Genomic DNA, 16,754 nt, shown 5'->3' with positions numbered 1-16,754 from the left:
TAGTTTGGTCAAAGTGATTCAAATGATTCGATTCACACGTGGAATATGGAACCAAACTGATTATCACTAGTTCTAAATTTTAGTAATTGGGACCACCCAAAACCAGCCGACTTGATTCAGTTCTCACGCTCACTCCTAATCAAAACGTAATTGGTTCTCTTATTGATGTAATTTTTCAAAAATACAGATCAAATGCAACAACCCCTTCACCCCCTCCCCCAAAAAAAAAGAAAAGAAAAAGAAAATCGTCGCTGAAGACATGACAGATTAAGTAAATCGTGTTATTATATATCATTGAAGCTGAAATCGTAGACTACTCAAGAAGACGGCATCGCTCCAATTTTTCAAACTGATGTTGTAAATTTCTTCAGCGTGGAAAATGAGCAACGTCGGCCCAAATTACAAGCTACTTCAACGCAATCATAATCGTTCTTTATTCTTTTATTTGGACATGCTTCTCATTCATAGAGCAGATTCTCCTCTTACGTGCGGTCTAATTCAAACGATTTCACATGGTTAGGTTCATGGAAACTTAAATTAGATGAACCAATTATTTCAGAAGTCCACAATTAACATTTTTTTTTTTTAGAAAACTTTGACCAGCTATTGAACTTTGACCCGCAATTGCAATCGCAGCACACGAAATACAAATCAATGGATTGGCACAATCTCACGTCATAACATACGTGCTAATATTATTCTAAATTAATATATGCATCTATTATTGGTTTCAACTACCCAGATAATGAGAGTACGCGTGGCAAAAGGATATTACCCTTTCCTAAGAAAAATTAGACAGCACTGTCAAGATGAACTGTAATTATCAGGTCGGTGACAGTTGGTACCGTATCGTTTTCTCTCTTCCAAATCTCATGGAAACTCCGAATGGGTCGATGACTAATTTGGGTAAGGGGTATTTAGCGATTCGCTTAAGGTCAATTTCGATTTCAAATCATGTTTACGTTTTCGCTTGTTTCACATAAAAGGATAGATTTGACAAACATCTTCATAAAGATAATCGCCCATATCTCTCACAATAATTAATCGACAACAAATATTTTCCTTTTGTTATCGTAAATATTAAAAACATTGCTCATCACTCATTTTTATAAAGGACATAAGCGATAATTTTAATTAAAAACGTTTTTCAAATTATTCGTGGAATGTCCATGACATGTCAAGAGAGGCAGGTTTTTGGGTAATCCAGCCCAAGCTCCAAACGGTCGGCCCACTGGGCCTTGAATCTTTATCTTCAGTTCGTTTTAAAGGCCCGCCTGCTCTCCAAGATCAGCCCTGCACTCAAGAGTCTTTTCACACAGAGGAGAGAGAGAGAGGTAGAGAGAGAGAGGGGGAGGGAGATGGGGGCAGAAGAAGGCGAAGAAGAGAAGAGGGAGACGAAGCCGAACCCGATTTCGGCGGCCCAATTCTGTCCTGGAAGCGCCGGAAGGTTCGTTCCCCTCCGCGCGTGTTGTGTCTTCCTCTCTTGTTCATCTTTTGTCGATGAACTTGCCTGCCGGAGCTGATCAAGATCGTTCTCGTGCATTCGCCACCCCTAAAAATTATACATTGAAATTTAACGAAGGTGGTGAAGTCGTTATCTTTAGTGGTTTGATGGGTTTCCCGAGTTGTGTAGTTTTTGACATGGGTTTTGGCAATTTTCGTCCAAGTTCGAATTTTTACATTGCAGAAAGGAAAGCACGTTTTGCTGGCGAGTTCTTATGACGGAGCTGCAATTAGGTTTCGGATGCTCCTAGGTGTGGGAAATCATGTTTGATTCGTTGTGTTTGAAAGCTTGCCGTTCTGTACTCATGTGTTTTAGGGAAGTAATTGATTGTGTCATTTACAGTTGTTGCTGTTTTATGATGGAATTTTGTGTGGGAGATTTGGTTTTTTGGTTCAAGGTTCTCATCCTAGAGAAAGAGAATGCATTTTAGATTTTTGACGGTTGATCATGTGAGCGTGAGAATTAGTATTAGCATTTCCAAGCTACTACTATTCTTGTTTTTTTCGGTCGTTAGGATCTGAGAATTTTACAGATATATTTACAATATATTTTCCTATTGCTGGTTGGCGTTTTTTGGGTCCATTTGTAGCTGAAAGATATATGTTTATTAATGTGCTTGAAGGAAGCTGATTTATCATAAGAAAAACGAGTAATACTTAGGTATTTTCTCAGTTTTTCCTGGGCCAAACTTTACTAGTATTCCTTGAAGTTTGTGTGCTATTTCATAGACTTGTCGATCAGCTTCCTTCAAGCACATTAAGAAACAATAATTCTTGCAGCTACAAATGGACCCAGAAACCAAAAAGCCATCAATGCAATAGTAAAATATTTTGATAAAATATATATGGAATATTTTCATGCTGCAGTTAGAGTCCTAACATCCGATAAAACCAACAACACTACTGGCTTGGAAACGCTTGTACTAGAAATCAACTGTCAAAAATCTTAGATGCATTCTCCTCTTCTAGAATGAGAATATTGATGATATAGACTCCTTGCAATCCTGATATCCATATGAATGAGAAAACCCATCTCTGGCAGATAATTCCATCATAAAGCAACAACAATTGTCAATGATAGAGTCAATAAATTACCTAATGATGTGACTACAAAGCAATAAGCTTTCACATACATATAGTGAATCAAGGGCCAGGACCAACATGTTTTCAAATACCCTGCTAATTCTTGCTTGAGCATCCTAAACCTAATTGCAGTCCTGTAATAAGAACTCATCAACAAAATGGTCCTTTTTGACAATTGCATATAGTTTTGATATTAGCTAATGTATTTTTGAACTTTGATTAAAAATGCTATAACCTTAACAACTTCACATGATATCACCATACAAACAACGGCAAGGGAAAGGATCCTTCTCATGAAGGTAATAACTGGTTTGTAGAGACTATCATGCTGAAAGTTATAATTAGGGTATTAGGAAAATCGGGTTTATAAGTTAGAAATTCATTCAGGGTTTTGGTCTCTATATTTTAGCTTTGTGGTTGGAGAATTGGCTGAATCATGTGAGAGTCTATCGGTACTTAATCCTGTAATCAGTTGCACTACAAGCATAAGTCTAAATGGGAAATATAACTTTTCTCTGGTCCTAGATTATAAGTTGGTTGGTGAGTGTTTAAGGTTGCTGGACGGACTTCAATTGGGAGACAGCGGTGTTTATTCTTTGAGGGTGACAGATCTCTTTGCTGCCTGTGTCCATATTTACCTAACATTCAGATTTCGGTGATCGGCATAAGTCATTGCCTTGGATATGAGTTTGTTCTGCTTTTGTGTGTATGTGTGTTCAGGAAAAGTTTTAAAAAGTTTAAGCATGCATTAGGAAGGAAGGGTAGTGGAAATTATCGGGGTTTCAGACGACTAATATGTGTGGGCAAAGTCACGTGTGTGCTGCAGCCTCTATTGCAGCAGCACATGGTAATCAAGGGACTTAAACTTCCATGTAAGAAAGCTCTCATAAATAGCATTATTTTTCCGTGAGAACTACATCTATTTGTTTTCTTATTATGTATAGTGAATCCATCAGCCATTCTATCTCCTAGAAATTGGAGCAGCAAATTGGTACAACATAATAGTTTGCATGTTACATCTGAAAATGTAAGTGTTCAACAAAATTGATGTTGGAACCAAAAGGCGGATTAATGTATTGGTTTGTTGGAGCTACTGTCTTCGTTCACCTTTCTTATACGTTCAATTAATCGAAGTTTTTGCATTTTTTATTTATGCTCCATTATCTTGGCCAAGAAGAAAAGCTATGCGCCCTTCAAAATCTCAAAAATATGTAGCTAAGTCCATGCCAAAGGTTTTCTTTGGAATTTGCCCCCACAAGTTAATAAAGCATAATGAACTTTTTATATTGTGGAACTGTTATTTCTAAAATATTCAAAACCTGCATAATGCCATTTATATCTGACTTTATAAACATGCAAGTATTATATTAGCTACCGAACTAATGTTCTTGATTGCTTTGTAATTAGGTTTTTCCTGTGCAAGGAAAAAAAATTTAGATCTGTCCCTGGTTGGAACACACTGTGATTTGCTTGCGCATACATGTGACTATCTCCAGTTCCCTCTGTATGCATGTGTTTTGGGCTTTGTTGTCTACTTTGTCATTAGCTTTAGAAACTACTATATAACATGTAGTGCATCGTATATCTTGAGTGAGAGAAGTCTCTGTTGATTTTGTTCTCTTATCCTTTAATCATCAAGGTTGTAGTTAATATGGGGACTGATTTTGTTGAGAGAAGTCTCTGTTGATTTGTTCTCTTATCCTTTAATCATCAAGGTTGTAGTTAATATGGGGACTGATTTTGTTGAGAGAAGTCTCTGTTGGTTTTGTTCTCTTATCCTTTAATCATCGAGGATGTAGTTAATATGGGGACTGATTTTGTTGAGGATCAGGTTACTGTCTGAGAATTGTTTTATCCAATGAGGAATTCCTTTGCACTGTCACTTGGTACTTTTGTACTGCCATTATCTGATCCAATATGTCGTGCTATGTTGTGAAGTAACAGCAAACAAATGCTGTTTTAATCATGAAAATTGACATGCAGCTCCAGCAGTTCAATTAACAAGGTTAGTGGCTGCTGGAGTTGGGTTGTTGAATTTCTTGTTGTTAACGTTGGCAATGCTGTTATGTTCTAGCCTCTTCCATCTTCACCATTTCTTGTTTTGCTAACTTTTTTAGTTGTTATTTCGCATTGTATATTCCTTGTAAATGTTAACAATTTGCCAATATCTATTTTGATGAAATTGATGCTTCTGTCGTTGTAATCCAGTCGGAGGTTGAAAATCTCCTGTTCTTTGTTTCTCTTATTCTCCTTCATTAGGACTTGTTGGTGAATTGCAGTGTGCTGGGCAATCAATGATTAAGCTATTCCTACATATATGAAACCAAAGTTTGCCCCCTAATTTGGACGTGTTACACAGACAAATAATGTAACCAACATTAATCAAACTGTTCCGTTGCACCACGAAATTCAAAGGCTCAAAGTCATTCCTCTCAATGTAGGATGCTGAAGCGTCGGCAAGGAAAGCTGAATCTGCGAGAAAGCGTTCTGAGGATATAGCTACAGGAACTGTGCAAATGAACGGGCGGGAGCTTTTCTGCATGAACCTTGGGTATTCGATAACACTCAGTACTGAAGATTGGGTTGACTCCTGTGCACGATATGCATACTTTTATTGAAAGAATGGATTGCTGCAAGATATATAAGTTCTTCATGGATGTATCTTGTTTCCTTAAGAGTTGACATTCCCTTTTTTCTTTTCTTTTCGTATAACAAAAGTTGACATTCTTACTCCTTGCAGATAGTGACTCTTGTCTTGTATACGATCTGCAATTTTTTAAGTCTCTGACTGCATGTGATGGTAGTGTGTAAATTTCATTGTTAGTAGCCAATTAGGTTGTTAATTTTCCTTAAATTTAGATCTTGCGATGGTCAAATTTTAACTTTTTCCCTAGCCCAACCCTTAAATTTTCAATGGAAAAGTACCAAAAAGTCGTAGTTTATTATATTTGGTATTCAATTACCATAAATTTTTCAATCGGACAAATTTAGTCTTAAACCTTTTAATATTGATATCAATTCAGTTTATCCGGCCAATTTTGGCTGGTCAGCGCTAACGTGAACATGCTGAGGTTGCAATTTTTATGATTTTTTAAAATTATTTTTTCGAATTTTTTATTAATTTTTTTTCTTTTTCCTTTTCTTTTCTCCCTTCTTCCTCCTTAGATTGTTTTGACAATGGCCGGTGAGGGTCGCGGCCCTCGTCCAACCTCTCCTAGGGCCACCGGCAACGCGGCTTCGCTTGACCTAGGTGAGGCTAGCCTTGCCCCAGCCTTGGGTGAAGGCGCCTTGCTCCGCGCCGGCAAGGCCATGGCGCCATCGCCGAGGCGGAGGCAAGGGCCGCTAAGCCCTCACCAGTGCCGGCAAGGGCTTTGTGGCCCTTGCCTAGTGGCCGAAACAATCCAAGGAGGAAGAAGGGAGAAAATAAAGGAAAAGCCGACGGTTCACGCGCGTCGATCGGGTCAAAATTAGTCGAATAGACTGAATTGGTATAAATATTAAAAGATTTAGGATTGAATTGGTTCAATAGAAAAGTTTAGGATTGAATCGGTATTAATGTAATAGGTTTAGGACTTTTTTGTTACTTTTCCGAAGTTTTCACAATATGCGTAAGTCGACATGTCGATTTACATGTGAATTTTTCTTTCACAAAGTTCGAACTATAGCAAAGAAGTTGCCTTTTTTGTACTTTAAAAGCACAAACAGATTTTTCAAATGCTACTAAGGTGTCTACATACACAGTGGTAGTAGCCAATTATATAGGGAAAATGAAAGAGGCAAAAGCAAGGTCAAGAGAGCATAATCCTAAGACTAATTTACAAACACATGGTAGCTTGTGGAGCACAGCAAAATATGAGACTCCATTGAGAAAAATTATAAGGCGCGGCAGGAAATTTGCATGCTCATTTAATCGATCATTTCGAATGTGAATTTTCATTATGTCTAGCAACTTAAAATTTTGAGTTGTACTTTCCAATGAGCGAGTAGTCTACCTTTGATATTGTTCTTTCGAAAGAGAATTACCAAAAGATCCTAAATCAATTGCATTTGAGTCAATTCAATTATAAATATTTTAGTTGTGTTAATTGAATCATCAATATTTTTATATTTTGTCAATTTAGTCCATTCATTAATTTTGACTGGAAATTATTGACATGAACGTCAAGCGTTCTATGTGGTGTAATCCACAACGACATTGGACATTTTTAAATAATATATATTTTTAATTTTATTTCTATTCTTTTCTTTACTTTTCTTTTTATTAAATTAAGGGTGAGTAACCCTTGCTCCCCAACAAGGGTTGGGATGCCCTCGCCGACATTGGGTGCAGGCGTTGCGACCTTGGCCTAGGTTATCACTTGCCACAATTAGGGTGTCCTGCCCTCACTTAGTGTCCACGAAAGTCAAAAAGAAAAAAATAATAATAAAAGAAAAAGAAAAGGAATATTAAAATCTTATTAAAAATATTCACGTTAGCGTTGATCGTGTCATGTAAAAATAACCGATGTTCATGTTAGTGATTCCTAACCAAAATTGGCCAAATGGAATTAATTGGTAAAATGTAAAAATGTTTGTGACTCAATTGACACAATTAAAAGTTTGGGATTGAATTAATAAAAGTATAATAAGTCTAGCACTTTTTTTTTTTTTTTTTGGGATAATTTTCTTGTTCTTTGGTTGTTTGTAAGATGAGCATTAACTATCATTTTTTGGTCCTAGACTCGTTACACTCCACGGTGGATCATAGAATAAAAATTGGCAGTGAAATTCAAGATGTAGTTACTTTTTAAGTTCAAACACCCCCCCAAAAAAAATAAGTTTTCAAAGTAATTTGCTGTCGAGTGCAATATATGAGAGAGAGAGAGAGAGAGAGAGAGAGAGAGAGAGAGAGAGAGAGAGAGAGAGAGAGAGAGAGAGAGAGAGAGAGAGAGAGAGAGAGGAAGACTCTTTAAAAGAGAAGACCACCACACATTAAAGATCCTAGGAAGACCTCATGCTAGGAAACAACCTTAGTTAAAGCTAGCTGCCACTTGCATGCACATATATATTGTGCTATAGCAATACATAAACATCACCAAACACAAACTGACACAAGACTCGACCATACTTTTACTATCTCACGAAAACAAATCACAAACACAAACAACTTTGAGTTGATAATTGACTCGATTTAGCCTCCTCTTCTCCCAATGATCCATCTCAAGCACCCCTTCGAGGCTTCCAACTGTTCCAAAAAAGCGAAACACATTATAATCTTGTTTACCTCTACCATATGTGCGCTTTAAGAAGGCGAAGCTAAATATTATTAAAATACAGGATAAATATTCAAATAGCTACTTCTATTTAAGCAGTTAAAAAAAAAAGAAAAAGAAAAAAAAAGAAGACCTCGGATCGGTTTGCATAGCCTGCACTTTGCGCCTTATTCTCTCAATCTCCTTCTGAAATTTCTGTAATCGAAAACACCAATCAAAATTTCAAACGAGAATTTGCATGACATCTATTTTTCCTCTTGCATTTGGAAAACCTAATAAAGCCAGTCTTTTACCTCAAACCTGATGTTCAATGCGGTGCCATTTTTATTCGAATAGAGTCACATGCACAAAAGGAAAAAGATAAGCCAAGATCAGATCCTCTTGAGATGCATTTTCACCATAAATAAATTATATATGTTCAGCAAATATGGAAAAAGTGATGGGATGTTGAACAAATCATCTAGACGATTACCATTCAAGCGCTGCAATTAATGCCTTCAGAGTACACATCCTCGTGAGCTTGTCTTGCTCATCCTGCGCGACAAATATAGATCATTAAATCAAAATTTCTTTAAAAAAAAATCAGATGACTTATATCTTCTAATTTTCCACACCTCCTCTTCCATGTCATCGAACTCAGCATCATCTCTGCAGAAAGAGTCAAAAAGCATTACTAATGGTTATTAATTAATGAAGCCAAGATAGCCAGAACCTTTCCCTCAAGCCACCTCTCTTCTCAAGGAATTAACTACTTCAAGTTTTCTTTTTTTCTCTTTTTTTTTTTTCTGTGATGTTCTTTTAGGCTTTTAGCTCTCTGGGTTTTGATCCGCACTCATACCTTCAACACCAACACTGAGGAATAAAAGGGCTTCAACTATTATCCTAGAGAAATTTTTTCACCGGCACGATTAAACTCGAATTCAAAATAGGCCAAAATCGACATGAAATAGGGTCAATTCGAAGAAAATAGTGTCAGATCTCAAGGACTAGTTCGAGGTGCGCAAGGAATAAGAACCTGTCGCTCAAGATAGGTTGTGGGGCACTAGATGAGCTAGCATCAGAAGAAGGGTTGACAAGAGATACATCGGTGTCCTGAGGAATGGGGGTTTGGAAATCCCTACTTCTCCTCGCACGTTGTTTTCTAGGCCTCACACCAGCTAGTCTCATCTTCTCCTTCGCCGAGACCTCATCCCTAGCCATGGATGATTCCGACACTATCGACTCAAGCAGGAGAGGAAAATTGAGTAGGAGGGGTTTTTGCCTAATGTGAAGTGAGATCGAGTGGGCAAAATGGCTGGGTACTTATAGTAGAGAAGGGAGCTTTGGTTGCGTTTACATGTGGTGAGCGCAACTTCTTAAATTGCATTTTTGCCTCATGCAAGTTCCTCGTATGATCAAAAGTACGGATTAGATTGTCTCATGGAGTAAGGGCACGATGGGAATAACGCAAAAGAAAAGATAAAGCGAGAAATTTTCAGCAACCTCTTCAAAAGCATATAGTAATTCCTATGTCTGAACTCTCCCTAATTTTTTCTCTACTCATTCAAATTAAAATATTAATAAGTATCATTATATAAAGCTAGCTCAAAGAAGATAAATAGTTTAGGCACTAAACTAAAAGAAACCTAATGGACTTATTGTTATCAAACCTAAATTGAAGTTTGAGTAGAATCGACCGGACCAGTTATTTTATTTTATTTTGAGATATGTAAAAATTCTCTTTTAGGAAATAGTCTTGTTTAAAGTTTTCTTTCTATTATTTTAGACAAGTTCTAGTAATTTGCAAACCATATGCTCAAGTAGTGGCGGTGTATTGATCTTGATAATTTACTTCCATTATTTTCATAATTGGAATTGAACAAATACTTTCTGCATTTTTAACACGATAAGTATAAAGAATAGAAATTAATGCACCGCGAGAAGTTCCGTAAGATAAGTGCATGGAAAGTAATGTCTGATATTATTCCAAATCATATAGGGTTATTTTGATCGGATGACGTATGCAAGATGACATACATAATGCGTTACACAATTTTTCAACTCATCTTTACTTTGATTCTTATTGCTAAGTATATAGTCACGAAAATTTGAGCATGCATCCAATAAGAGAAATTCTTTGTTACAAGTTTCTCTCTCAATTTTCTTCAATAACAAGCTCGAGGTCACGCCATAGGCATAATATTATTTAAGTTTTAAATATTTATGTATTTATTTTCTAGGTAGAACACACGGAGAAATGAATATATATATATATACACACACGACTCAATTTTTTGCATTTTGGAGTATATAATAGTACAAATGCGAAGTATAAATAACAATTGCCCAACGATACAACTTGGATGTCGTCTTCAGCCTTAAATTTGGTAGGACTAAATTACCCTTGACAAGAACTTCAATCTAGTTAAATTTCAGAAAAGGCCCTGGAAAAAAGACAAACTTCAAAATATATACTCCAGAGTCCCTCAAGTATCCTTTATTTACAAAAAGCACGCCCGTTACGTTTTTCAAATGCAAATAAGGACAAATATCAGGTTTGAAAAGTGGAAAACGCCTCCCCTCTTTTCCGGGCCTTCTTAAAAAGTTCCGTGCCTATTTTCCCAAATGTTTTACCAGGTGTCGATGTTCCCGCCTGAATAATGTCCAACTAGCGGACGAAAATAAATGAAAGGGTAACCACACAATAGAGTCAAATTATAAATGAAAATCATGTTTCTGCGACTTACTTTAAAAGATAAACGATAACAAGGCAACCCATGGATTGGATTTTGTAAATAACTGAGGGACTATGATGAAATTTAGGCTCATACATATGTCTCCTATTCATATAGCCAGTTTTTCTTTTTGTCAATATTCATGTAGCCAGTTGGCTCATTCATTACTTGTAGATTGAGCTCCTAAAGGAAAGCCAATCCAAGTAGGTTTTTTAATTTGTGAGTAGATTTCCTAATTTGAATAAGCTTCTAAAAGAGTTTCCTATTTTGAATATGTGTAAAAAGATGAAATTCTACTTGGTCATTACATAGTAAAGAAAAAAGTGTCATTTTTTTTTTGCGAGTTTTTTTGAATGAGTTTTATGTGAGGGATTCGATATAACACTTACGAACTTTGTTTAGAGATAAGAAACACTCAAACAATTAAACTCTACATCAAGATTCATTATGGATTTATTGGCGGTTGGCTCTCTTTTGGAATAGGTAGTGACACTTGAAATGGACCTCGCCAACCTTTAGTGTTCATATTGTTTCTCTTCGATTTCCTTAGTGAATTATTCTTCTCGTTAGGATTTGATTTGCAAGATTCATTAGCTTTCACGTTATTTCATACCATTTTATTCATCCATTGCAAAGATCTTTTCAACTATAGATCGTATGTCCCAAATGAAGGTTGGGAAGGCACCCAAAAGCCCTCAAAACTCGTGCTACTTTTTTGGTAGAATTGGAAGCTTGGAAATTTTCCAAGTGTTGAAGTCGATGGTCACTAATGAGGGTGAGACTTTTAGAATAATTAGGAAAACCGAGGCAATTCATGACATGGAAACTAAACTAGAATACATGTCGTTGGGGTTGATGTCAAAGGAGTCGACAAAAGAGGTCATGGAGTGTGGTTTTGGAAACCAACAAAAGCGCATTTCATCATCTATGGCTTCGCCCACGTAGGGATTCCTAAATCTCATTGCTTCATGATAGTGAGAATGATCATCCTCAAGATGGTAAACAACAAAGTCCTTACCAAAACTTTTAGGAATTCTCTCTCTTGTAAATACTTTAACCGTAATTGGTTCAATAGCCAATCGTATGGAATTAGTGTCGAATGGCCTACTTCGGGTTCTACAAGAGATTTTGAAATCATATCTCGTAGATTCAGAAACATTCAAGCCTTAATCTTGAGAAATTTGTTTTCGAAGAACACCGCATCTCTAGATTCTAGCACTTTGTGTTAGTAGATAGATTTAAAAACCTATTTGCAGCTATCTTCTGCACTACCTAGATATACACAAGTAATGGTTTCTAGATCATACGTTAGGTTTCTTAGGATCCGTATACTTACATAAGCAATACAGCCCCAAGTCTTAAGAGTATCATATCTACAAGAGTGTTTATGTCATATCTCATAAGGTGTCGTAGACAATTTAGAGTGTAGCAACCTCACTAAGATGTGATTAGCAAGAATCGTTCTCCCCGCAGGGGAGGAAGGCATGCCAGCTGTAAATAACATAGTAGCCTTAACATTTCAACTAACGTTCTATTCATACGCTCGCAACACCATTTGATTGGAGTGAATAAGGAGCAAAGGTTTCAAGTATTATACCTTCTAAAGCACAAAAATTCCTTGAATCTTGACATAGTATATTCTCTTCCTCTATCACTCCTAAACCTCTTAATTTTTCAAGTTGAGTTTATTTTCTACTCTAGATTTGAAAATCTTAAATTTTTCAAAAGTTCTATCTTTCGATTTCAACAAATAGATATGACAATATCTAGAAAAATCACTAATGAATGTATTAGATACTTCCCGACCAACTCTGGTAATATAATTTCTAAAGTCACAAATATCATAATGTATTAACTCAATAAGTTGTGTGCTTTAGAAATCAACTTAAAAGGTTTTCTAATGATTTTAGCATGTGCACACACTTCACACTTGTCAAATTGAATAGAAGTATTTAATGGAATGTTGTGAGTTTTAACTAGATGTTGCATTTTCCTGTAATTCACATGTCCGAGTCTATTGTGTAACAACTTTGGATCAATCAAAGTAGAATTCACATGGTTTATACTATTAGTATTTAAACTCAACCTATACATACCATTAACTATGAAGATTTTGTCAAGACAAACTCACCGGTGTGCATCGGGAGATTGAAGTCTATGTTGATGATATGATCGCAAAGACTCGGCCGGAAGAAGCCATGTGGAAACCCCGAAGAAATTGTTTGATCGACTCCGTGAATTCAAGCTTCTGGCTAAATCCCACTAAATGCGTGTTCGGGGCAACATCCGGTAAATTACTCGGATTCATTGTAAGCGATGAGGGATTGAGATTGACCCATCCAAGGCTAAGGCCATATGCGAATTGCAATCTCCATCAACATGAAGGAAGTTCGGAGCCTCCTAGAAGACCGAATTACATAGCCCTAAGTTCATTTCCCAACTTTCGAGACGCAAGCCATTCTTCAAGCTCCTAAAGAAATGCCACGAATCAAATGGGATGATGAGTGTCGAGAAGCATTCAACAAGTTAAAGCAAAGACTGATGAATCCACCAGTTCTTGTCCCACCATCACCAAGATCCTGGATTCTCTACCTCACCATTCATAAGTGAGTCATTGGGTGCAATGTTGGCTCAGAAAGTCAGTGGATAAAAAAGAACGAAAAAGCCGTTTATTATCCGAGTAAAAGTTCATCAGACGTAGCCGAAATATTCTCGATGTTGAAAAAACTTGTGTGGCATTGGTGGGTATTGCATAGATTGCGACAATACACACTACATTATCGACATTTCTCATAACCGAAAACGGCCCCATCAAGTATTTACTTGATCGGCCAGCTTTGGTGGGTAAGTTGGCCAAATGGCAAATTTGATCTCCGAATTTGATGTGCAATACATGCCACAGGAAGTCGGTTAAGGGTCGAGTAATTGCCGATCTATTGGCGGAAATTCACGAGTCTATAATGACGATGACGGTTTCCTTGAGACCGTATCTTGAGTGTAAATGAAGACTCATGGAAGATGTTCTTTGATGGAGCTGTAAACTTGTGCGGTTGCACGCGCCTGACGATATCCCGGATGGACGCCTTATCCGGTAGCTGCAAAATTGATATTCCCATGCACTAACAATGTGGCCGAGCATGAGGCTTGCATCCGGACTTCAAGCTGCGATCGAGATGTGTGTGGCCAAGTTAATGGTATTTGGAGATTCTACATCGATCATATTACGGGCGTAGGTGAGTGGAAGACTAAGGATGCCAAGTTGCTCCTTACTCACAAGTACTTAGAAGATTCGGTAAAGGAGTTTGACGAAATTTCATTTGAATACTTGCCAAGGTCTCATAATCAATTTGCGGATGCACTCGCACTTTGTCATCTATGTTGCAAGTCACCGACGGGTTAGGAGGTTGAGCCTTTGAAGATGAGGTTTTGCCAAAACCGGCTTATTGTATGATTGTGACCTGAGAACCCGATGGAAAACCATGGTATTACGATATCATGAATTACATTAAAAGACATGAATTTCCGAAGGAAAGACTCAAGCTGATAGAAAATACATCACGAAGATGGCTTCAAATTTTCGTTAGTGGTGAAAATTTGTATAAGAGATCTTACGACTTCTGTTTTGTTGCGATGTATAGATGCGAAATAAGCCAATTCAAATCATGCAAGAAGTACACGGGAATATGTGGCCCTCATATGAATGGGCACATGATGGCTAAGAAGATTATGAGATTAGGTTACTATTGGCTCACACTAGAAAGTGATGCATCAAACATGTACGGAGTTGTCATCGTTGCCAAATCCGCCTACGGTGATAAGATAAATGTTCCTCCAACCGAGCTGCATCGCTTCTCCGAGCTATGGCCCTTCTCTCTAATGTGGGGCATTGATGGATCGGCCCAATAAACCCGAAGGCTTCCAATGGGCACCGATTCATTTTAGTGGCCATAGATTATTTCTCCAAATGGGATCGTAAGCTACGTCATTTGCAAGTGTCACTTTCGCAATGTTTGCAAAAGTTCATCGGACGTGACATAATTGCTCGCTATGGTGTCCCCTAAACAATCATCACCGACAACGGAACAAATTTGAACAAAAGCTTGTTGATGAGTTGTTTAGCGAGTTCAAGATCAAGCATCTCGACTCCGTCCTTATCGCCCTCAAATGAACTGGTCGCTGTTAGGCGGCCAATAAGAACATTAAGAAGATTTTGGCTAAGACAGCCGAGAATTATAGAGATTGGCATGAGGTTACCCTTCGCATTAATGGCGTATCGGACATCGATCCGCACTTCCCTTTAGGGCAACCCCAGTTTGCTTGTGTGTACGGCATGGAGGCAATTCTACTCGTAGAAGTGAGATTCCTTCTCTCGAGAGTTTTATCTCAAGTGGAGTTGTCTCAAGCCGAGTGGTCGCAACAAAGACTTGAAGTTAAACTTGATTGATGAGAAGAGACTCAAGGCTCTTTGTCATGGCCAAGCTTATCAGCAAAGTTGCCGATCCTTCAACCGAAAAGTGCGACCGAAAATATTTCGAGGTGAATGATCTTGTTTTGAGAAAACCTTGCCCGATTTCCCGATCCCGTGGCAAGTTCGCCCCAAATTATGGTGGTCCATATGTGGTGAAGAAAGTACTTCGGAGGTGCCTTGATCTTGGCAAAAATGGATGGTCGTGAGTTTTCCACTCCCAGCACTACATCACAAGAAGTATTATCCATGATAGAATTCGCCATGTCTTGTCTTGAATTACAAGTATTTTATGATGAATAATATGCTTCAATCGGCTGAATTGTTCAAATTTGTCATAAATCTTGCATTTTTTCTTCCTTGATGAATTGTGTGAAATAAATTGAATGTGTCAAATGAGATACTTTGGAATGATGAAAGGCAAGTCTTGTTCCATACACTATCCCATAAACAATCATCGGTGAGTTGTGTGAAGAAATTCCATGCCCACAAGGAAAAGGGCTATCTCAAAGGGTACGTCAACCAAGGTGATGAGAGGCATTCTTTTCTCTATCCTAAACACTATAGTGATCCATTGCTTAACCCTTTGAGCCCATACACTTATAGATTCTTTCAAATTACCCTGTCAAGAATCACCCCACATTGGGGCAAATGGGAGATAAAATGGCAGCATGAGGTGAGGAAAAAATGAATTGAAATTTTCTTGCTCTCACTTGCATCAATCTTCGAGTTGTGCTATTGCATTGAATTCATGTGTTAATTGAAGTGCCTTAGGATGACAAGAGCAGTTCTTTCTTTATCATATACACTTCTATCCATTGCATAGCCCACTTCCGAGCCTATGAATTTATTTCATATTAAACCTAGTTGGTGATCATCCCTTACCTAATCGGGAGCAAAAAAAAGAACCATTCAAGTAACATGGCTTAGAATGCGTAAAGGATTGTTGTGCAAGTTCAAAAAAATAAGTGCAAAAATAATGGGGCATGAAAAACGGTGTGCACAGTACAAAAGCAAAGGCCAATGCCAAAAAAAATAGTAAGCTGTATACCCAACAAGGCGTACCAAAAAAACTCTCCAAATGCTGTTACAATCAATAGGTTGTGATAAAAATCTTCGACGGTGAAAATGTCAAGATGATCACCAACTTTAACCCCTCTTTAAACACTTTTTGAGCCTAATGATCCTTTCATTTCTCCAACCCATAGACCAAGCCTATATTTATGTCCCTTGCAAAGTCTCTTCGATTATGGCATTTGAATTAACTAAGGGGTTCATGTTTAAAAGCATCGCTCGAGAATGCGAGCAAGATTATTTCTTTCTCATTTACGAGGGTTCTTGACTTGTAAACCCAGGGATGATTGGCTGCATCACTCATTAAATAACCCTACCCAAAAGAGTCCCCTTGTTGTCATTAACCAAGCCCACATTACGGTCCCTTTTAAAGACCTCGACAGGAGATCGGGCATCACTTGCGAGGGATTGTCGTACTTTGTTCGACATGACGATGGTGAGATAGAGTGATTGACAAAACTGCATCAAAGGTCGTGATGAAATTGCCATTTTAATGAGGATGAGAGAAAAAGTCCTTTCGCATCTCAAAGGGATCCTCATTTGACACATTCATGACACTCATGTGTTCAAATGGAAATTAGGAGAAAAAGATTAATGGAACCATCATGAACCTCCATTATAATGATGCATATTTATGATTACAAATGACATGTTGCTTCTCCT

The 16,754-nt window shown here is 37.6% G+C and overlaps 1 long non-coding RNA gene across 1 annotated transcript; it reads left to right on the top strand.

Annotated features, from left to right (window-relative positions):
* Window positions 1–1,304: 1,304 nt before the first annotated feature.
* On the top strand, window positions 1,305–5,403 carry LOC120289459. The gene is made up of 2 exons (XR_005547472.1): window positions 1,305–1,447; window positions 5,028–5,403. It is a non-coding gene; the product is annotated as an uncharacterized LOC120289459 (long non-coding RNA).
* Window positions 5,404–16,754: the final 11,351 nt, after the last annotated feature.

The sequence above is a fragment of the Eucalyptus grandis genome, chromosome 11, assembly GCF_016545825.1.
Source record: "Eucalyptus grandis isolate ANBG69807.140 chromosome 11, ASM1654582v1, whole genome shotgun sequence".
NCBI lineage: Eukaryota > Viridiplantae > Streptophyta > Magnoliopsida > Myrtales > Myrtaceae > Eucalyptus > Eucalyptus grandis.
This window is presented reverse-complemented; position numbering and strand designations above follow the sequence as displayed.